This window comes from Schistocerca cancellata, chromosome 4, assembly GCF_023864275.1.
Source record: "Schistocerca cancellata isolate TAMUIC-IGC-003103 chromosome 4, iqSchCanc2.1, whole genome shotgun sequence".
In the NCBI taxonomy this organism is placed as follows: domain Eukaryota; kingdom Metazoa; phylum Arthropoda; class Insecta; order Orthoptera; family Acrididae; genus Schistocerca; species Schistocerca cancellata.
In genome coordinates this window covers 319,365,155-319,388,673 of record NC_064629.1, presented here as the reverse complement: position 1 = coordinate 319,388,673, position 23,519 = coordinate 319,365,155, and positions in this window count along the sequence as shown.

Below are 23,519 nucleotides of genomic sequence, written 5' to 3'. Positions count from 1 at the left end.
AAGTGACTAGCTTATGCTTCACGCAGTTCCCAAATCGTCTTTTCGCTCTAAGACGCTTTGAGAAAATTTGTTCCATAGTCTGGTGAACAATGGTATGGTATGATGGTGAACTTATAACAAGGCTCTGCCACTGGATGGTAAGTGGCAGCTCCTCAGTCTCACTGCAGAGAATGGGTATAGGGCATGTCCACCACGCACAAGACCGTTTTGAAGAGAGATACCGTACCTCAGAATTTTCAATTCTGATCTCAATATCGTTTGAGTTATTAAATGTCGCACATATTGCTCGGCTGACTTTCCCACTTCACTGATGCAATTTGTATCCATCTGCCACTAAAGGCCTCCGAATTGCCACATGTAACATGTTAGTGTCTAATGTACAGTCGTGCTCAAAAGTATCCGAACGACCTGAATTGCATTTCGCCTGATTCGAATGCAACCCACATAGCGCAGCTGTCTAGCAGGTCCTCTAAGCGCCCCTCGGTACAGTCGTTTGACTATTGAAAATGGTTCCAACAAGTCACCACTAGAAAACACTGCTCTGTATCGCAATAACTCAAGATGTAAAGTAATACCAAGGTACTACAAATATCAGGGAACATATTATCACAGATAAGACGGTTCTTTAGGCTTGTAAGCTCAAATTTATTGCAATAAATGACATACTGTACATGAAATGTTACCACTCTCATTATTACGTCAGATAAGTATTTCACGTAGTAAGTTCGTCGTATTCATGATTTCCTCTTCAAAATAACATACCGTACTTATTATTTAACACAAAATGACATTAAAAATTTAACTTATTCACGAGCAGCTAGTTGAGAATATGTATGAACTTCAAATGACACGACGAACCGTCTCATTCTGCATATGGATTCAAACCCAGGTCATGCAGACTTGGCAAAGACTTCGTGACAGACGGAAAATAAGTTATTCCTGACTAGGCATACAGAGAGTGATATACCTCGATTTTGGACAGTATCAGTTAGCAAATATCAGCTTTAAATTACATAACGTAAACATTGTTAACGGACGCGAATTCCTGCCCAGCATCTATTGTCCTTGTTAACGAATTACGAGAGATGTTAAATATCGCTTCTTCAAAAGTAACTTACTTGAAATGCCGTGAGGTAAAGCTTTGTGTTGGACAGGGATTCGAACCCACAACCTAACTGGATTGTCGTAGAAGCACAGTCAACTGTGATATATCGGATTTTCTCGGCAGTAGCTAGATGTTTTAACGGAAAGGACGAGACGAAACATTAATTTTATCTTTCCCAGGACTCTAACCTGGCCCCTATCGCTGTTATATTCTAGAGAAAACGAACGTTAAAAATGTATTTCTTACACCAGCAGCGACATGTGAGCATGTTTGAACTAGAAATAATATGACGAAGAGTTCAGTGCTGACTGGGAATCGAGCCCCACACATCTTGTTGTTGACTGCACACAAAAAGACGTCAGCTACCGAATTTTTCTCCACCAGCAGCTCGGCATAACATCCTTGAATTTGCAATGATTTCGCAAACAGTTCTGTGTCTCACTAGGATTCAAAAACGTCAGATACCGTTAGTGTTGACAACGAATGAAAATACATTAAAAATCAAAATTATTACCCACCAGCAGATAGGTGTTCTCATGCTAGAGCTTGATAATACGTAATGAAAGCTTTAGTGCCAGGCCAGGATTCGAACCCTTTCACGCGCAATATGTGGAGATGTTGAGGAATCTGCAGTTTTGAACAAACAACAAATTGCAGTCGAGCTGTATTGTCACAAAGGGATCAAATTCCGCGTTAAGGGCGGTCTGAGTTGCAGTCCCAGATCAGAACCAATTTTATCGACATACAGAAGCTCAAATAAAAGATGGAATAAGTGTCCTGTGACCCTACATAGCGTTTGTTTCGTCACTAGAAATAAATAACTAGTATAAGAAAGGTTACTGTTGACAGAGTTTCTACGTGTCGCTACTCCTGACTTTATTTTGGTTCAACCTAACGTCTACTTGGTAGAGGAGGAATATCATGTTTAACATGAATGTCAGACCACAATGCCATTATACCTTCTTCACTTGGCGTAGTCAGAAGAGAACAGAATCTGTCTCTCCTTATCAGAAACCATAAGCAGAAGTTGGAATCGAACCCAGACCATAAGTATATGAACCTAGCATCAATCCAACAGACCACCAAACTCTCTTCTCTATCACTACTTTGTCTATCATAACAATGTTGCGCCACACTGTATGAGAATTCTGACACACAGACTCCCCGTACTGGTTTGCAGCATGTTCAGTACGTTTATTTACTTGGTTGACCGACTCGCCATGAACTTGCTGCCACGGCTACCCAGTGCATACATTCGACTCAATTTTGTAATCACCGAAATAAAATCACGTAACTGACACCTACACAGAACTGCCAACACTGTAGGATGCAGAAATTTAAACAGGAAGTGTTCCTTTCGACTTGAGCTACTCTATTGCGTTATCTGTTTATTAAAAACGTCGTGCAGTGCAAAAGAAAAGCTGTAAGCGTCTGTGTCTCAGAAGTCTAGATCCGGCCATATGCATTATCTCACAGCACTGTGCAATGCGCAAGTTCTGGAGGAATTGTTGAGTTCTGGAGGTGTTTTAGCTCTGTGCCAGCTAGTAGCGTAACGGTAAGCGTCGTGCGCTGTTGGTAAGACGTAGCGAGTTTGGGTACATTCACTGCTATATTTTTTAAAACGCCATACTGCTGTCTGCTGAAGTTATCGATCTAATGAAACTTCGAACATAATTCCCTTCACTTCTCAACCCAAAATAGTCGCATGTGGAAAAAGGGCTAAATTCTGCGACATTTTGTTCTTTTCAGGTTTAATAGATGGCCAGGCTGCAGATGCATCTCGAAACTTTTGTATTATGTATGGGGAGAGCGCATCGTGCCAAAATACGTCAGAAAAGTATTTTCTACATTAGCTGTCGTGTGGCAGTGGAATTTTATTCTTCATAAAACCTTGTTTGACAGCTTTAACTCAGAACAAGTTTCCTACATGCATGTAATCAATAAACTGCATGTGCGTTGTTAGACTGTTATAGATAACATCAGAGAATTCGCATATATCGTTGATGATTAATTTCTCTCTCATGTTAACTAATGTTTTAACAACACTAAAAGAAACCGTACGAAAATTGTGCACTGTGTTATAAGAAATGAAATAAAACTTCCCACGATAACCTTACGACGGAAGTCTGTTTCAATAAAACTGAGTATCTGTACACAAGCGTGCCTCTATCGGCACAAATTAGTAAAATACTAATCACTTAGATTACGATTGGGTCTGTGTTTGATTGGTATGCTGTGTCATACTCAAGTGGTATGGAAATGTGGCATTTCATAAATAAAGTTATGTATTCCTAGAAACCCAAAATTTTGTTTGTCAGCAGCGGAAAGAGGCGTTACCTGTTGTGCAGCATTGTAAGTTTTTCACCATTGCACTATGGGCCGAAAGTATTTTCTTGCGATTTCCTTATCGATGTGTGATCTGACTGCTTATACCTATTTCACAGAAGGGAAAAAACGTTACAGTCAGCAAGACTGGAACTGCAAACCATAACAGACGTTGTCTCTCAGGTTAGCACGTTTTCCACAGAGCTAGGGAAGAGGCATGCGTCTAGGTCTCCTCTTACGAGACTAGTAGTGGCTAGAACTAGTAAACCGCTATTTAAAGGACGAGATTAGATGCGATTTTCACGTGGATAATCTCCACGTCAGAAGATTGCTTCTACTTAACCATTTAATAGACTCGCGTTTTTTCCACCGTGACTAATTTTGTAAGCTAAGCACATCATCCGTTACAGCACACTGCTGGGGCTGGGAAAAGTGGCCACAGTGGTCTGGTGAAACGAACTGTCACAGGTGCAATGCGTGGGTTCAGGCATTTACTTTTAAGAGGCACAAACAGATTTACTTTACCCCTGGTAACGTCAAGAGAAAGACGTTATAATCCAGAATCCGCATTAAACATCACGTTCCTTCATTACCAATTGGGCAGAGCCGGTCTACGTTGGGAAATTACATAGGCAGAAGTCATGGTAAACAGAAATACTGTCTCCAGTAAACTTACTCACATTAGAAAATTTTATTTTATTTGATGAAACGATAGCCATTTAAAGGAACAGGGCTCTTATTTTTCTTGTACTTGATTGAACTAGAGACGTTGAAAAATTTGTTGCTGGACTGTGATTCGAATTCGTATCTCATCTTTCGAGGATCTGAATCTCTCGGAACAGTATAGTTCAATAATTTTTTTCCTTTTCCCAAGACTGCAGTCCTCCCTAGGTCTCCTCCAAAGGTAAGTATGTGGGTCCGAATCCTGATCCAGTACAAAAATATTCATAATTTCATTTCAAGCCCTATCACGTGCATACCAGTCTGCTAGTGAAAACTAATTTGCATTTTTAATGTCTGTTCATGTGTTGCCAACAATCGCAATAGGTCTCGTTATTTCTGGTCAAACACGCACACATCTTACTGTTGGTGAGTAAGCAAGTGTTACTTAAGCTATGTTCGTGGATGATAAAGAAGGACGGTAGGTGTGCGGTTCGATTGTCGCTCAGGCACAAAAATTTGTATCCTTATTTTAGATTCAAACATCTAGCAGCTGGTAAGAAAAACCGATACGTAACATTTGATTTTACTTAGTTAACCATCCGATTGCGTGCTGGGTTCGTATCTCCGTCACAGAACTTCACATAATGCGCTTCATCTTTAAATGCATGAACACATTGTTCCTTCTGAATGGAGGCATATCACAGGTCTTTCGTGGTTAGTTAACAGGGACGAAAGAGTCTCTAAAGGAGTCCCGGTTTATTACAAAAACTGTAGTCTTTTTTCTTTAAAAAAAAAGTTTAGATTTGGTTACTGATATTGGCGAAAATTTCTGTAATTCGTGCCTCTTCTTGACTAGTCAGCAATATGATATGATTAGATTACATTAGATTAGATTAATACTTGTTCCATAGATCATGAATACGACATTTCGTAATGATGTAGAACATGTCATTTTAATGAAAGATTTCTTTACATACCATGATCAGTTTCTTTGCAACAATTTTTTACTCTCACTCTCTCTCTCTCTCTCTCTCTCTCTCTCTCTCTCTCTCATTCTTTTTTATTTTTATCTCTCTCACTCTCACTCTCACTCTCTCTCTCTCTCTCTCTCTCTCTCTCTCTCTCTCTCTCTCTCACACACACACACACACACACACACACACACACACACACACACACACACACACACACACAGCCTTTTTTTATTTTTATTTGTTTGTTGTGCTCGACTATCGGCGAGGCACGAAAACGTTCGTCAATGATTTTCTTAGTTTTGAGTACACTTAGGAAAGATATATAAAAACAGCTATGAGAGTTACTGATTTATGAAGCTTAGTCTGCAGTCAGTTCTGAGTATTATTAGTAACTACGCTCCAGTTACAGAAATGTGAATCAGACAGATTACGTATTCCAGGCCGTAGCAGCCGCGTCTTTGAGACGTCAGCTATGGTCACTTCCCAGCCCACTGTAGGATCACATCGGTTCGTCTTCTTCCTGCTGGTAATGTAACTGAGATTTGGCAACAAGGCAAGGTATATTTGACAACTCTGTGATCGACGAGATACTTCCTGGTGTGCACGGAATTAAGCCTCAAAGTTCACTTGATTTTTCCTGTCATTTCCATTGAATAATCTGAGTTATTATTAACGCTTGAGCTGTAACAAAATATTGTAAATTTACGGTTTTAAGCCCAGGAAAGTCGTTGCACGTGAAAATCGCATCTAATCTCGTCCTTTAAATAACGGTTTACGAGTTCTAGCCACTACTGGTCTCGTAAGAGGAGACCTAGACGCATGCCTCTTCCCTAGCTCAGTCGGCTCTCAGCCGTGGCAGCGTGCGGACAGCCCCGCGCGCCGTCCAGTGCTCCGCTGCAGGCGTTGTTTACTTCCGCGTCGTAGCTTCAAGGCTTCTGTCCGTCCACCGTGAACAACATGTCGAGCGCTTACCGCCGTGCGACCCTTCAAGTTTCCTTCCCAGCTGAACATGCGCGACCTCGTGCACATGAAGTTGAAACGTTCATACGTGAAGAAGTTCGTTTAGATCCTAACCACGTTATCGGAATCCATTTTTCGATCATGAGTAGTGTCGTTTATATTAAAATGACAAACACCGAGGTGTGTGAAGATTTTATTCGCCGCCATGCCAATGGACTTAAGTTCAAATACTCTGATGGTCACGTCGGAGCTGTAACACTTGAACTCGCAGAGTACGGTCAACGCACGATTAGAGTGTTTGAACTACCTTTTGAAGTGCCGAAGGACGAAGTTGTCTCTGCGTTACAACCATACGGTAACGTCATCGGTTACGTAGAGGAAAAATGGCAAACCTTCACGACCTACCACGTCCTTCATGGTGTGCGTCAGGTCAAAATTGAATTGAAAAAACATATACCATCATATCTGACAGTTGGCGGGGTGCGAGCCATTGTCATGTACGACGGCCAACCCCGAACATGTGCGGGTTGTGGACAAGAAGGCCACGTCAGATCTGCCTGCATGCGACGCCGCCTGATTCAGACGCCGGTCGGAGAGGAAGCGTCCCCAGCGGTAATCACTCAGATCCCTGTCACATATGCCAAGGTTGCCAAGGAAGGTAGCACCTCTCCACAGGGTCTTCCTGCTTCGTTGACGTCGTCTGATCAGGTAGATGCAATCGCTACTGAGAATCCTTCTGAGGTGCCACAGACGCCAGATCCTGACCTGCCGAATCTTCGCAGCAATGTGACTGAAAATGCTACTGAAATGGACGTTGATCCGGGAGTGGTACCTACTTCTGCTTTCCTTCAGACTGGTCCGGAGTCAGACGAAAGCCACCCGCAATCAGACTCTGAACGACATGTTCGAAAACAAGGGACGACACGAAAGAGAAAGAAACGTAGCCGTACACCCCCTGATGAATCCATTCTACGGATGGGTACCAGGGATGCAGACCCGAAGATGAACGGCAAACCGCTCTTTGATGACCAAAAGTCTGATGCGAACGACCCACCACAGGCGACCACTGGCAACGACCACCCCTCCTTACTGGCGCCGTCGCCCCCACAGGTCGACGTTGAAGAGAGCCAATCCGATGAGACGAAAACTATGTCTCCTCCCCACGTGGATGATGTGCACAGCCGATGCCCTACCGCAGTATCAGTCTCCTGGGCAGACGACGTGGAGATCGACGGGACTGGGGTGGACGGTGCTGATGATGGGGCGCCCCCATCGGTTGCGCCCGCGCCCGCAAACTCTCCACAATAGCAGCCTCTTCAGCGGACCGGCAAGATCGACGACCTCTCGCTCCTGAAGAAGACGCCCCACCTGTGCCTGTGGGACTCCAACACCAGCATTATCGTGTCGCAACGATTAACCTCGCGACCATTCGTGCGCCCCACAAACTAGCGCTGCTCCGCGATATGATTTATGATGCGGACATAGATATTGCGCTTTTTCAGGAAGTGCATGTCGCCGATTTTTCACCACCACATGGCTTCACGGCGCATCTTTCTCCCGCTTCGGACACCGGTAGTGGTGTTGCCATCATCTTACGCGAAGGACTTCCTGCCGAAGATGTCCTATACCTCCCCAACGGCAGAGGTATGGCCCTTACTCTCTTTGGTGTACGCATCGTCAACATTTATGCGCCGTCGGGCTCCAGCTACCGTCGCGAACGCAATGCCTTCTTCGCGAATGAAGTTACAACCCTTTTTATGGGACCACACGATGACTGGGTCATGGGTTCAGACTTCAACTGCACCCAGCGACCTCCGGATCAATTGCCGCGTCACTCACCATGCGCAGCTCTGGAAACAGTCGTCACGCGGCTACAATTTGTTGACACGTGGAGACATGTTCACGGTGATCTTTTGGGCTTTACGTACTACACTGCGCATTCCTCTAGCCGACTGGATCGCATCTACATCTCGCGATCCCTAATTCAACACACTCGACAGGCTGAAATCTGGCCTGTTGCTTTCTCAGATCATGAGGCTTACTTCTGTGATGTTGTTCTCACAAGACAGGCAGTATGGCACGGACGTGGTTTCTGGAAACTGAACACGGCACTTCTTAATTCACCTGACTGTCGACTTCTAATAGAAAACACTTGGATCACATGTAATAGACGCCGACCCACGTATCCGTCTACCATATCCTGGTGGATCCAGTGTGCAAAACCTGCTCTTCGAAAAACTTTGATCCGGTATGGCAAAGATGCTGTCGCCTGGAGGAAGAGCACTATGGACTTTTATTACAGGATCCTACGAGAATGCTCCACGATGCCAGCCTCCCCTGAGCGCCATACAAGGATGAACCATGCTAAGGCCCAAATCTCCAATCTCATGCGAAGGCATTTGGAAGGAGCGATAGTACGATCTCGTACTGCTGATTGCATGCCTCATGAACATCCGTCGATGTACCATATCATCCAAGAACGCCAAAATCGACGCCAAAAATTGATTCACGTCCTAACAGATCACGAAGGGCGTCGCTACGTAACCCAATCTGCAATGGGGCATGTGCTTCACGCCCACTACCAGCAGCTATATGCCGCAATTCCACATTCCCCAGATTTGATCGAAGAAGTCACACAGCTCAACCTCGGTGGTATCCCAGGAGATGCGGCACTTGACTTGATGTCAGAGGTGACTGATAAGGAAGTCCGCGATGCGATCCGGGCAGGAACCATCAATCGCTCCCCAGGACCCGACGGTCTTCCCCTCGAATTTTATCGCACCTTCCGTGATTTGTTAGAGTCCACCTTCAACTCCATCTGTCGGGAACTGATGTCTCCGGAAGTACCTGTGCCGGACACTTTCATGGAAGGAATTATTATTCCTGTACATAAACCGCATGGTGGCAACAATATCAGTGATTATCGGCCCCTCACCCTCCTTAACAGTGATATGAAAATCTTCACTCGCCTTTTGGCGGCACGACTTAAAAACGTTGCCCGATATGTTGTGTCGCCAGACCAAGCATCTTTGGGAGGAGATAATAATATCCGCACGGCTTTATGCCGCTACAGGGATATGATCGCCGTTACCCAGGCACAACGCCTCTCTGGGGCACTTGCGTCTTTGGACTTTAGTCAAGCTTTTGATAGGGTTGACCATTCGTTCCTTACGGCCGTTCTCCACCATATGGGTTTCCCAGTCGCCGTTATCACGGTAGTGATGCGCCTTCTGCGGGGTGCCTCGTCCAGGATTATGTACAATGGCAGACTCACTCCACCGATAAAAATAGGTCGATACGTACGTCAAGGTTGCCCTCTATCAGCAATTTTGTACGCCTTTTCCTTGGAATCCTTGCTATGTGGACTAAGACAACGTTTGGTAGGGTTGTCCATAGATCGCTACCGATTCTGTTGCACGGCCTATGCTGACGATGTAGTCATCTGTTTACGTAATGCCGACGAGGTTCGAGCTATTTTGACGTGGGTAGCGACTTATGGTGAGGCGTCGGGTAGCTCTTTAAACGTACGTATGTCACAAGTTATGTTCATTGGCACGGGACTTCCCGTGGAGTGCGTTACACCTCTCACCACCGTTGATACCATTCGCTGTTTGGGAATAGATTTTTCAACTGATCTCCGGCGTTCAGCCGCCATCAACTGCCGACGCCTCCTTTTAATGATCAGAGCAGGTCTTATGGACCATCGCCTTCGATCCCTAGATATTCTCCAACGAGCTCGATATGTCAATACATATATCGCATCCCGAGTTCCACATGTAGCACAAGTTCTACCTTTCCCGCTTACTGTGGCACGTCGCATTTTGGCAGCGATGGCATCTTTCGTCAGTTCTGGGCTGTTGTTCAAAGTTAACTATGCAACCCTTACTCTTCCCCGTGAACGAGGTGGGATAGGTCTGTTTCACGTGCCGGATAGAGCTCGCGCCCTATTTGTCAGCTCCCAGATGATGATATGGACACGTTGCCCAACGAGCCTCACTGGTCTCCTCCTGACGGCATATTCGCCGGTCTCACTGTCAGCCCCAGTGATGATCTCGGATGTTCCGGCCCAGTTCCATTACATACGGTACTTCTTTCTTGAACTCAGTTATCTACACCTCACCTTACCAAGACCGCTTTTACTCAAGACAAAGGAACTATACAATGTCCTCCAATTAGGTCGTCCACCTAACCCGATTGAACAAAAGTTCCCCCAGGTTGACTGGCGTCATGTATGGCGCGCGGTGTTCGCCTGTTACCTTGACACGAATGTTCAGTCTGTCTGGTACCTAACTGTCAATGGTAAGCAAATCAACCAATTTAGCTTTCATCGTATCCACCTCGCCCAATCACCTCTATGTTCCACGTGTGGAGTCCCAGACAATGATGAACATCGGTTTGTTTGCGGACCGGCGACGGAGGTTTGGCACTTGGTTCGACGTATTGTAGCTTTTCTAACGCGGGACATTCCGGATCGGATTACTCCCCTTTCATTATTATTTCCGGAACGTGACTATTTTCCTCGGACAAAGACCAATGCTGTGAATTGGATTCGCGGACATGCCATTCACTACCTATTTGGACAAACTGTAGACTCTGTACTCGATTTTTGGACATACCTCAATGACCGTCATTATGTCGTTGTCCGTCACCCAAAATACAGAGAATTTTCCTTGAACTTCCTTCGGAGTGCTTTCCACGAGCCGCCTCGCAGCTGGAATGTGTTAAACCAAGAGAGAAGAAGGTTTCCTGTTTGAATCAATGAACATTTCTGAACAATTCAACAGAATACATCAATTTCGAGAAGACGTGACTCACCATATTACCAGCGGGGCGCAGAAGGCCTCTGATCAAATACGCAACAAAACTACACAAAAAAAATTAAAAAAAATTTAAGAAAATAAAAAATAAATAAAAAGCTCTGTGGAAACGTGCTAACCTGAGAGACCACGTCTGTTATGGTTTGCAGTTCCAGTCTTGCTGACTGTAACGTTTTTATCCCTTCTGTGAAGTAGGTATAAGCAGTCAGATCACACATCGATAAGGAAATCGCAAGAAAATACTTTCGGCCCATAGTGCAATGGTGAAAAACTTACAATGCTGCACAACAGGTGACTCCTCTTTCCGCTGCTGACAAACAAAATTTTGGGTTTCTAGGAATACATAACTTTATTTATGAAATGCCACATTTGCATACCACTTGAGTATGACACAGCATACCAATCAAACACAGACCCAATCGTAATCTAAGTGATTAGTATTTTACTAATTTGTGCCGATAGAGGCACGCTTGTGTACAGATACTCAGTTTTATTGAAACAGGCTTCCGTCGTAAGGTTATCGTGGGAAGTTTTATTTCATTTCTTATAATACAGTGCACAATTTTCGTACGGTTTCTTTTAGTGTTGTTAAAACATTAGTTAACATGAGAGAGAAATTAATCATCAACGATATATGCGAATTCTCTGATGTTATCTATAACAGTCTAACAACGCACATGCAGTTTATTGATTACATGCATGTAGGAAACTTGTTCTGAGTTAAAGCTGTCAAACAAGGTTTTATGAAGAATAAAATTCCACTGCCACACCACAGCTAATGTAGAAAATACTTTTCTGACGTATTTTGGCACGATGCGCTCTCCCCATACATAATACAAAAGTTTTGAGATGCATCTGCAGCCTGGCCATCTATTAAACCTGAAAAGAACAAAATGTCGCAGAAGTTAGCCCTTTTTCCACATGCGACTATTTTGGGTTGAGAAGTGAAGGGAATTATGTTCGAAGTTTCATTAGATCGATAACTTCAGCAGACAGCAGTATGGCGTTTTAAAAAATATAGCAGTGAATGTACCCAAACTCGCTACGTCTTACCAACAGCGCACGACGCTTACCGTTACGCTACTAGCTGACACAGAGCTAAAACACCTCCAGAACTCAACAATTCCTCCAGAACTTGCGCATTGCACAGTGCTGTGAGATAATGCATATGGCCGGATCTAGACTTCTGAGAGACAGACACTTACAGCTTTTCTTTTGCACTGCACGACGTTTTTAATAAACAGATAACGCAATAGAGTAGCTCAAGTCGAAAGGAACACTTCCTGTTTAAATTTCTGCATCCTACAGTGTTGGCAGTTCTGTGTAGGTGTCAGTTACGTGATTTTATTTCGGTGATTACAAAATTGAGTCGAATGTATGCACTGGGTAGCCGTGGCAGCAAGTTCATGGCGAGTCGGTCAACCAAGTAAATAAACGTACTGAACATGCTGCAAACCAGTACAGGGAGTCTGTGTGTCAGAATTCTCATACAGTGTGGCGCAACATTGTTATGATAGACAAAGTAGTGATAGAGAAGAGAGTTTGGTGGTCTGTTGGATTGATGCTAGGTTCATATACTTATGGTCTGGGTTCGATTCCAACTTCTGCTTATGGTTTCTGATAAGGAGAGACAGATTCTGTTCTCTTCTGACTACGCCAAGTGAAGAAGGTATAATGGCATTGTGGTCTGACATTCATGTTAAACATGATATTCCTCCTCTACCAAGTAGACGTTAGGTTGAACCAAAATAAAGTCAGGAGTAGCGACACGTAGAAACTCTGTCAACAGTAACCTTTCTTATGCTAGTTATTTATTTCTAGTGACGAAACAAACGCTATGTAGGGTCACAGGACACTTATTCCATCTTTTATTTGAGCTTCTGTATGTCGATAAAATTGGTTCTGATCTGGGACTGCAACTCAGACCGCCCTTAACGTGGAATTTGATCCCTTTGTGACAATACAGCTCGACTGCAATTTGTTGTTTGTTCAAAACTGCAGATTCCTCAACATCTCCACATATTGCGCGTGAAAGGGTTCGAATCCTGGCCTGGCACTAAAGCTTTCATTACGTATTATCAAGCTCTAGCATGAGAACACCTATCTGCTGATGGGTAATAATTTTGATTTTTAATGTATTTTCATTCGTTGCCAACACTAACGGTATCTGACGTTTTTGAATCCTAGTGAGACACAGAACTGTTTGCGAAATCATTGTAAATTCAAGGATGTTATGCCGAGCTGCTGGTGGAGAAAAATTCGGTAGCTGACGTCTTTTTGTGTGCAGTCAACAACGATATGTGTGGGGCTCGATTCCCAGTCAGCACTGAACTCTTCGTCATATTATTTCTAGTTCAAACATGCTCACATGTCGCTGCTGGTGTAAGAAATACATTTTTAACGTTCGTTTTCTCTAGAATATAACAGCGATAGGTGCCAGGTTAGAGTCCTGGGAAAGATAAAATTAATGTTTCGTCTCGTCCTTTCCGTTAAAACATCTAGCTACTGCCGAGAAAATCCGATATGTCACAGTTGACTGTGCTTCTACGACAATCCAGTTAGGTTGTGGGTTCGAATCCCCGTCCAACACAAAGCTTTACCTCACGGCATTTCAAGTAAGTTACTTTTGAAGAAGCGATATTTAACATCTCTCGTAATTCGTTAACAAGGACAATAGATGCTGGGCAGGAATTCGCGTCCGTTAACAATGTTTACGTTATGTAATTTAAAGCTGATATTTGCTAACTGATACTGTCCAAAATCGAGGTATATCACTCTCTGTATGCCTAGTCAGGAATAACTGTTGTTTTCCGTCAGTCACGAAGTCTTTGCCAAGTCTGCATGACCTAGGTTTGAATCCATATGCAGAATGAGACGGTTCGTCGTGTCATTTGAAGTTCATACATATTCTCAACTAGCTGCTCGTGAATAAGTTAAATTTTTAATGTCATTTTGTGTTAAATAATAAGTACGGTATGTTATTTTGAAGAGGAAATCATGAATACGACGAACTTACTACGTGAATTACTTATCTGACGTAATAATGAGAGTGGTAACATTTCATGTATGTCATTTATTGCAATAAATTTGAGCTTACAAGCCTAAAGAACCGTCTTATCTGTGATAAGATGTTCCCTGATATTTGTAGTACCTTGGTATTACTTTACATCTTGAGTTATTGCGATACAGAGCAGTGTTTTCTAGTGGTGACTTGTTGGAACCATTTTCAATAGTCAAACGACTGTACCGAGGGGCGCTTAGAGGACCTGCTAGACAGCTGCGCTATGTGGGTTGCATTCGAATCAGGCGAAATGCAATTCAGGTCGTTCGGATACTTTTGAGCACGACTGTACCTATGTCAGTGCGTGAAAAATAACGCGCTGTTATCAATTTGTTGTCAGTTAGTCCACACGTGGAGCACCCTCTCCTTCAGCATGAAAATGCCAGACTACTGAAACAGCACTGTGTGACATCTGGAACAAACCTTCGCCTTGGATTCATGGTCATCAATCATCCTCAATACAGTCCCAACTCGGCCCCTTCCGACATTCATCTATTTACAAATCTTTACGAACACTTTCGAGGGCTTCACTTCGATATTGAGAAAGTAGTGCAAGCAGAAGTGAGGTTGTGACTCCATCAGCAGAGTCGAACATTTTACTGCGATAGTATCGACAAACTGGTCTCTTGTTCGGAGAAATGTGTTTTTCGCTGGGGTGACTATGTCGAGAAACGAATGTGTAGACATGGAAAAATAAAGACGCAGAATGTTAATAATGTTTGTTTTAAATAAGAAGCTTTACGAGTTTATACGTTGGAAGTGACTCAAAGTGCAGGAGCGTATTGCCAGAGTCCCCCCAGTTGTGCACAGGAAGCTAGACGTCACTTGGGGTGCGGTCAGTGTGACTACCACGTCAAATGGAGCTGGTCATGCAACACAAGGCAGTAGAGAGTCTGCAGATACAGTCATGGTAGTGTTCTTCACTACAACATGGCCTGGAGACGTAAGGATGACTTCACTGGGAAGAATCATTGGGAACACGGTAGGAGAATGAAGTGTGATTATTGTAGCCCATGAGTTTGGTATTGCTCACAGGAATAATTCACGTTCATGGAGAGCATGATAAACCACAGGCCCGGCAGCGCAAAGCAGAGGAGGTGGTTGACCATGGTCAAGAGCAGCAGCTGATGACTGCTACACTGTGAATCTAGGAAGAATGGACCCTCGTAGAACAGTGGGTGCAGTTGGAATCGCATTTAACAGGCCTGCAAAGCACGCAATTCGCGCTTCACAGTGACTGCTTGTAGGTAGGCTCTTTGCCCGACAGCTAGTATGTTGTCTCTCTCTGACACTTGCAGGTCTGCGGCACCATTTGTCATGGTGCCAAGAGCATAGGGACTGGACCAATGAGGAGAGGGGTTGGGTGCTCTTCTAGGATGAGCAGCAGATATTCAGTCTGAGTGTCGGTAGTGGACAAACCCTGATGTGGCGAGAGGTTCTTACATAATGCACCTAGGAACATGATTGTTTTGGTGTTAAGGTGTGGGTAGGCATGATGTTGCATGGGTGTACACAACTCATACAGTACACTCAATGTTATTGTGACATTGTACTCCTTCCCAGTCTGCATCTTGTCAAGGGCGCATTAGGCCCTGATTTCATTTGCACGACTGCATCAAACAGTGCAGGTGGAGGAGCTCTTAGAACAAGAGGATGTTAGGTGAATGGACTGGCCTGCCTGTACCCCTGACTTGAATTCAACTGAGCATGTATAGAATGCTTTGGGGCAACGTATCACAGCTCGTCCACTGCACTAATGGTGACCCAGCAGTTGTTGGCTGTGCTGTCGGAGGAAAAGGATGCCCTACCACAAGAGCTTACCAACCTGTGGCCAACATGGAGCACATTGCGGCACATGCTTTGCATCCATGATAATCACACACCCTATTGAGAAGCATTTTCCGCCTTTTGTAATAGCCAAGGGAGCATCATGAATCACAGTTTCAGTGTAATTACTGTCTTTGAATGAAAGTGTGATTCCTGTTTCTCTCTTTATGTATTTCTTTATCTCCTATACCACACTGTAAAGGTTCTTTTTATTTATGGTCCAAGTTTCATCAGGCTGTGGTACTTGGCAGTGACACATCATGAGAAACTTACTTTCATCCTTTAATTTTGCACATAACTGTAGAATGGTGTTACTTGTATTCAAGTCAAATTTATAAAAAGTAGAATGATAAAATGAATGAATGAGGCAGTTAAAATTATTCCATTCTTATATAAGTACAAAGTATTTCGCCAAATGATTATTTGAAGGCTACAATTCAACTCTTAACAGAACACAATGCCAGTAATGGAGCTATGGGCATATGGCTGCAGATAACAATCCAAGTCAAGGTCACTGCCCATGCTGCTGGGGCAACTGTGTGTGGTGAATACAAGGTCACTATGTGACCTGATACCTATCATGTGTCAAGATAACCCCCATTTTCTGCCACATGCACCGGTGGGGCAATTGTATAAAAAAAAAAGCCTAGTAATTGAAGCGCGTGCGCACACACACACACACACACACACACACACACACACACACACACACTGGTGTAAGTTGATACGATGACTTCAGAAGGTGGGAAAATCAGATTCCTTCCCCTGCCTGCCCTCTCGCCACCCTTTCCCCTCCTTTATTCACCCCTCTTCTCCCCTTTCTCTCTCTAGCCTAGCTGTGGGAGTTTTGCTATTTGTGGACTGCCCATTCTAGTGGAAGGATCAGTTGCAATTGAACTGCCAATGTGATTTGGTTTGGGGGCCAGGATATAAGTTTTTTCTATGAATAATAATAGGGGTATACAAAATCAAATATTAATTTCTGTATTATTAAGAATTTGTACGTTAATATTTTCCTTGCTAACAAAGTTTTTTTTGTGAAATACGGATTTATTTGGTAACAGTTTTTTTATTGTACATACACATTTTAATAATGAATAGAAATGGATACATATGAAGAGACTTCTTTACATTAATACTAGTAAAAAAAAGAGTAAAAATAATCTATATTCTTTTTTTACAGGTATCGTTCTTTTCTGATAAGGTCGTTACATAATAGAAATTTGATTTGACAGAGTTCTCACTCTTCTATACTGCTGTTTCTGTATAGAAGCTGTTATTTAAATGGGAAAATGAGACATGTATTTAGTAATATTGACTTATGATTAGCAGCAGGTGGAAAAAAATATACAATATACACTGTCCAGTCACATATAAATGTGACCACCTGTCAAAAGATTGAATGACCACCTTTTGTAGCACAGACCACTGTAAGGCATTGAAGAATTGTCTTAGTGAGGTTCTGGAAGGTGCTGCCACCTCAAGTATTGTGGCCAGCTGCTTTAGATTTCTTGATTGAGAAAGCTCTCAAGTCTTAGATGGTGGATTCTTTCCTGGGGATCAAAGGCAAAAAACATGGACATGGTTTTTAAAATACAGAAAAGAGCCATAAGACAATAACTGGAAGTAGTAGTCTGTCTCATTGTAAAGAGCTGCTTAAAATATTGGGCATCCTTACTGAACCAAGTGAGTACATCTATGAATCTGTGGTGTATATCAGGGAAAATAATACTAAATATTACAATAACAGTACTGTACGTAAAAATGGAACAAGAGGCAGTTCGGAATTAAATTTACCCAGGAAAACCAAACAAAAAACTCAGAACAGCATTTTATGTACAATAAATGTCCAAAGAAGAATGCTGAAGATTATATGGGTAGATCACATAACTAATGAGGAGGTACTGAATAGAATTAGGGAGAAATCTGTGGGACAACTTGACTAGAAGAAGGGATCAGTTGGTAGGACATCTTCTGAAGCATCAAGGGATCACCAATTTAGTATTGGACAGCAGTGTCGAGGGTAAAAATCGTAGAGGGAGACCAAGAGATGAATACACTAAGCAGATTCAGAAGGATGTAGGTTGCAGTAGGTACTGGGAGATGAAGTAGTTTGCACAGGCTAGAGTAGCATGGAGTGCTGCATCAAACCAGTCTCTGGATTGAAGACCACAACAACAAATTTCCAAAGGAAGTGAAAAAGTTTACTAGAATAGACCTATTTAAAAAGGCAGGTAAAACATTATTCAAGACTGATGCATTCTACACAATTGAGGGGTCTCCAGAAAACCCCATCTTCCCAAAGTTAAAGTAACACTTATAAATTACATGTTTTCTCAGAAAGTATCTGAGCTAGAAAATTGAAACTTTTAAACGTTATTTATTGGATACAACTTGACACAGGAATTTTTAAAAATTTGAATTCAGTTGTTAGAGATTAATTTCTTCTAGTGTAATGAATATTCACTACTTTTTGTGCCATTTTTTGTTTATAAATTCAACAGTATACAGGTTTTTGGAAAAAAAGACTTTGTTAAGTTATGCAGAAGGGACTGTGTAACATTTCCAGACAATTTGAAGGAAATTGGTTTGGTAGATCCTGACAAAACATGTAATTTATATGAAAAATAAAACTTTTGGGAATCAAACGATGAAGTTTGGATTACCTTTTTAGTGCATTCCACGGCCACAGGGTGGATTATCTTCATCTGGAAACTACCCCTCCAGCTTCTTCTTTGTTGTCCTCCTCTTTACTCTGGCTTGTATTTCTAGGCTATTTGCAGCCATGTCAGCAGCCCAGACATGTTCCTTGTCTAAAGCCAGCATAGTTTGTACCATGTTGAAACCCATCTCCATTCCCATATTTCAAAATACTTTGCACCTTACAACATTGCCATAATTGAAAGCAGCAACAGCATCATACACTCCAAAGTGAAGTGTTTCTATTCTAACAAACACAGTCTTGGGGATTCTTGACCATGTAACACTATTTACACTTTCATTGCAGTTTTGAGTTTTTCCATGCACACACTTTTTCAACAGTTCAGGTGCTGCGAAGTCTCTGAAAATAGTTCTATCACCTCCATTACCACATCAAGCAGACTATGTTTATGAGTGTACACTTCACCAGTTAGCAGGTCCTTGTTGTACTTCAACCAACTCTCTTCTTCTTTGGGACACAATGATCGGAACTTCCATTGGTTGAAAAAGAATAAAAGAAAAAGAGCCCAAACAGCCTTCTTCATTTCAATCGACACTGTGTGTGTTTTGCCTAATAGCCATTCCATAATAGTTCTGTATTTTGTCATTTACACTGTCAGTTAACCTTCCCTCCCCATCCAATCTTCCAATCCTCTACCATCACTGAGGTTTTTTTCTTTTGTACAAACCTTTCAGTCACTGAAGTCTTGATCCTATTCGTTTCTGTACATGTCAAATACACTCAAATTTCTGCACTACGTCATCATCACCACAGGGATTCAGTTCCTGAATCTGTTTGAAACTTTTAGTATCACCGTCACCCAGGTAATTGATCTATCGCACCATATCACATGCAACATAATGTTGAAATATACTAGGAACACAGCCACTTCCATTTCTCCACTACTGCCGCTACAGTTAAAAAGCACTCCGTCTGCAGGCCACAAGTGGCCCATCGGGACCATCCGACCGCCGTGTCATCTTCAGATGAGGATAGGAGGGGCTTGTGGTCAGCACACCACTCTCCCAGTCGTTATGATGGTTTTTTTGTGACCAGAGCCGCTACCATTCGGTCGAGTAGCTCCTCAATTGGCATCACGAGGCTGAGTGCTCCCCAAAAAATGGCAACAGCACATGGCGGCCTGGATGGTCACCCATCCAAGTTCCAGACACGCCCGACAGCACTTATCTTCGGTAATCTGACGGGAACCGTTGTATCCACTGCAGCAAGACTGTTGCTGCCACTACAATTAGCTGTGCAATTATTCTCATGTTTACCTTTATTTTTTGTGGACACCTACAACATTTAGAGATTATGGCTATATCTAAAACATTCCCTGTATACGTACTGGTGGCAGATACTACACCATGAAGAGCTGTGTGTCCCTGTTTATGCCAGGTGCCCTCAAATGTTGTAACCAAGTCTCTACTACCACTGTTTTCTATTAATGCCTCTTCCACAGCTTTTTTCATCAATTCTATACAGGCATATTCTCCTTTACAGCCTATAAATTTATTATAGTTTGTAAACTTGGTTGGGGGATTTGGAAGATTTATCATGCCACAGAAAACTGCAGTTGCAGTAGCACCCTTATCAATTGTACACAAGACAAACAAATATAATGTTGTGCTCATAGATTGTGCTACCATTTTCTTCATTTGGTGTTACTGTAACACTGCTCCAAAAGATAGTCATGTACAAACACTTACCACACTTCAATTCCATCTCACTGGGAAGTCATACGTGATTTTTGATAGATAGATAGATAGCTAATGAGTTTATTGGGCACTCAACTGCGCCATTATCAGCACCCGTACAAAATCCCAACCTTTGCTCAGTCCAATCTCACCACTTTCATGAATGATGATGAAATGATAAGGACAACACAAACACCCAGTCATCTCAAAACAGTTGAAAATCACTGACCTTGCCGGCAATCAAACCCAGGACCCCAGGATTGAGAAGCGAGAATGGCGACCACGAGTTGCAAACATTTTTGATAGTGTGTTCCAGACCAATGTCATGACACTGAATACATCTTACACAGTTTGCAAAAACTCCGTTGAGAACTGACATGTCAAATATTTCATTCACAACTGATTTGCCCATAAAACATTCATACTTTTCACTAACTGAATCAAGCTTCCTCTGAAGTATCTTTTCCTCACTTTCATTGCAATGGCAGGTGTACCAGCAAGGTTAGGTTCACACACTTGGCTCTAGTCTTTGTTGTTTCGGTAATAACACCTACCTTTGGCTTTCCAGCAATTCTTTTCTTGGAAGCCTTCAGAGGATGCCTAGTCACTTTACATTTAGCAATGACTGTCCTTCAATAAAACAGACTTCAATGAATATAATTCACTACGAATATTTTCAGGATTACAAAAGTGTAAATAAACATGAAACACATGACAATCGAGCAAGCGATATATATTGAACTATCACAGGTTAGCCACAGCACTTATTTTGTAGTACATATTTTCTCTCACATCACTAAAATGTACATGATGAGCATACAGATTCATGAGCACAACATTTGACAGCAATTTAACAGCACCACAATGGGTCACACCCATGCATAACATATTTCAAAAATATTTTAAAAATAGTCATATCTTCTGAACTGAATAAATTATATATCAATTGAAAGGGGAAAGTCAGTACATTTTGAAAATGCAAAAAAGTAAAAATTGAACATTTCATGATTTTGAACCTTTCTGTGGCCCCTGAAAAAAATCAGACACACAGAGTAGAGAATATTAATGTATGGAAATAACTACAGCATCTTGTCACATCTAAATAAATAATCATGGTTTACTGATTTCACAAGGAAACAAAGAGTCAAGGTGGAAAACGCATGACAGCAATGTCTGTCAACTTCAGTCTTTTTCGGTGTACAGTGCCACATTGTTGAATATGGGGTCCGGAGTTGATGGAAAGGGTGCAGCAGCATTTTCACAGTCCAGGAGTCATCAATGGGGGTTCTCAATGTACGTGGCTATGAAGAACAAAACCATGTTTGCAATTTACCTGAAACGAACTGTACTTAGATCGAGGAACAGTATGCAATAGGCACTTACCAAAAGGCACAGTGCTACTGTAAAGACACTGACCTCATACCTGGGAGGATGGAATTGCTCTGTTTAGCCATCCTGATTTGGGTTTTTCATGTTATTTCTGGATTGCTAATGCAAATGCCAGGATAATTCCTTAACCAAGGCCATGGCTGACCACCTGTCCTATCCCATCCCCAAAGGCTACTGGTTCTATCCTTACAAAGCATGTTATGTATGCTGTGTGTTGTATATTGTGGCCTATTTGTTTGCACTGTATTATCTTAACAAATCATGTATCACAGAGGTGAGCCTTGGACGAATAAATAAGTAAATACATGCTATAACCAAACATCTTACAGAAGCTTCTTCAGGAACCTAGGGATTCTTACACTTTCATGCCAAACCACACACTCCTTTATAAAGCATTTGTGATTAATATGATAAGCACAAATTTAGGATGAGCTCAGCAAATCCCAACCACAATACTAGAAGTAGAAATTATTTCTGTATAGACTATGCATCCCTCTCAAAAGTTGAGAGTGGAGTTCTATATTCTGGTGCAGAGGTGTATAGGACAGCAAGCAGGAACTGTACATCCTCAAATACTGTACCTATTTAAAAACCAAGTAAAAGAGTACCTCATTAGCAACTAAGGAGTTGCTAATGAGGTACTCTTACTTGGTTTTTTTACTTTGAAAACACTCAAGAATGTAAATTCTGTGCCACTGTAGTATTGGGTTGGCACATAAGTTCGTAGCATTTTTACATAAGGTTTATAAACACAAAAGATACACACAATAGAGGCTGTTCTTGTCAATAATATACTTTCCTTCACTATTTAGATTACACATCTGTAGAAATAATGTGACTTTGAGGCGAAGAACTCGTTGAGCTATGTTCAGAGCGCACTTTCATCCAGAAAGGAAGTTCCTTGAATGTTGTTTGATAGAAAGCATAAAAGTTGAAAATCTGAGGGTGTAAGAGCACGTGAATAAAGTGTGTGCAGAATGACTTTCCAACTCAACTTCTGAATAGTGTTTTTTATTAGTCTAACTGAATGTGGATGGGCATTATCATGGAGTAGCATTGCTTCACGCAGTCTTCTGGTCATTGTTCTTGGATTGTATTTGCGAGACATCTCAGTTGTTGACAATAAATGTTAGTAGTAATGTTTCCAACTTGGGGAAGTAATTCATTGTACACCACCCCATCATTGTTCCACCAGATCTGTAATGCCATCTTTTGTGGATGTGCACAGGTCTTTGTGTAGGAAGTTAGCACCGTGTTGAGCTCAACCATTCCTATCTTTTCTTCACATTAACATATAGACATCATTTCTCATCACCAGTAATGATACAGGATAGACTGAGTGATGTGACATAGTGATTAGTACGCTGGACTTTGATTTGGGAGGTTGGTTCAAATCCGTGACCGGCCATCCAGATTTAGGTTTTCCATGATTTCTCTAAACCACTCAGAGCAAATGCTAGGATGGTTCCTTTGAAAGGGCATGGCTGATTTCCTTCCCCATCTTTGAAGTAATCCGAACTTGTGCTCTGTATCTCATGACTTAGATGTTGAAGGGACATTGAACCCTAATCATTCACACTCTGATAAAGGATAAAAATGGTCAGTGTTATTCATGAGCCAGTTGATGATGAGCAAGCAGAGATGATTTTGGTTTGGAGCATGCGGTAGTCATACCCCCAATTTTAGAACCTTCCCCATTGTATGTAAATGTCACGATGATGGAATGATCGTAGTATATCCCATTTGCCAGTTATTGAGTACACGAACATGGATCATTGTTGATTAATGCATTGGAATTATCATCATCAAATGAGTTCTCCCTGAATGTGGAGTCACAGTAATGTCAAAATGATCCTCAAAATGATAAAACCATTTTCTTGCCATACTCTTTCCAATGGCATTATACCCATACATAGCACAAATGTTCCTGGCTGTCTCTGCTAATGTCACCCTTCTACTGAACTCTAAGAGAATATGTCAGAAATATTCAGATTTTTTCA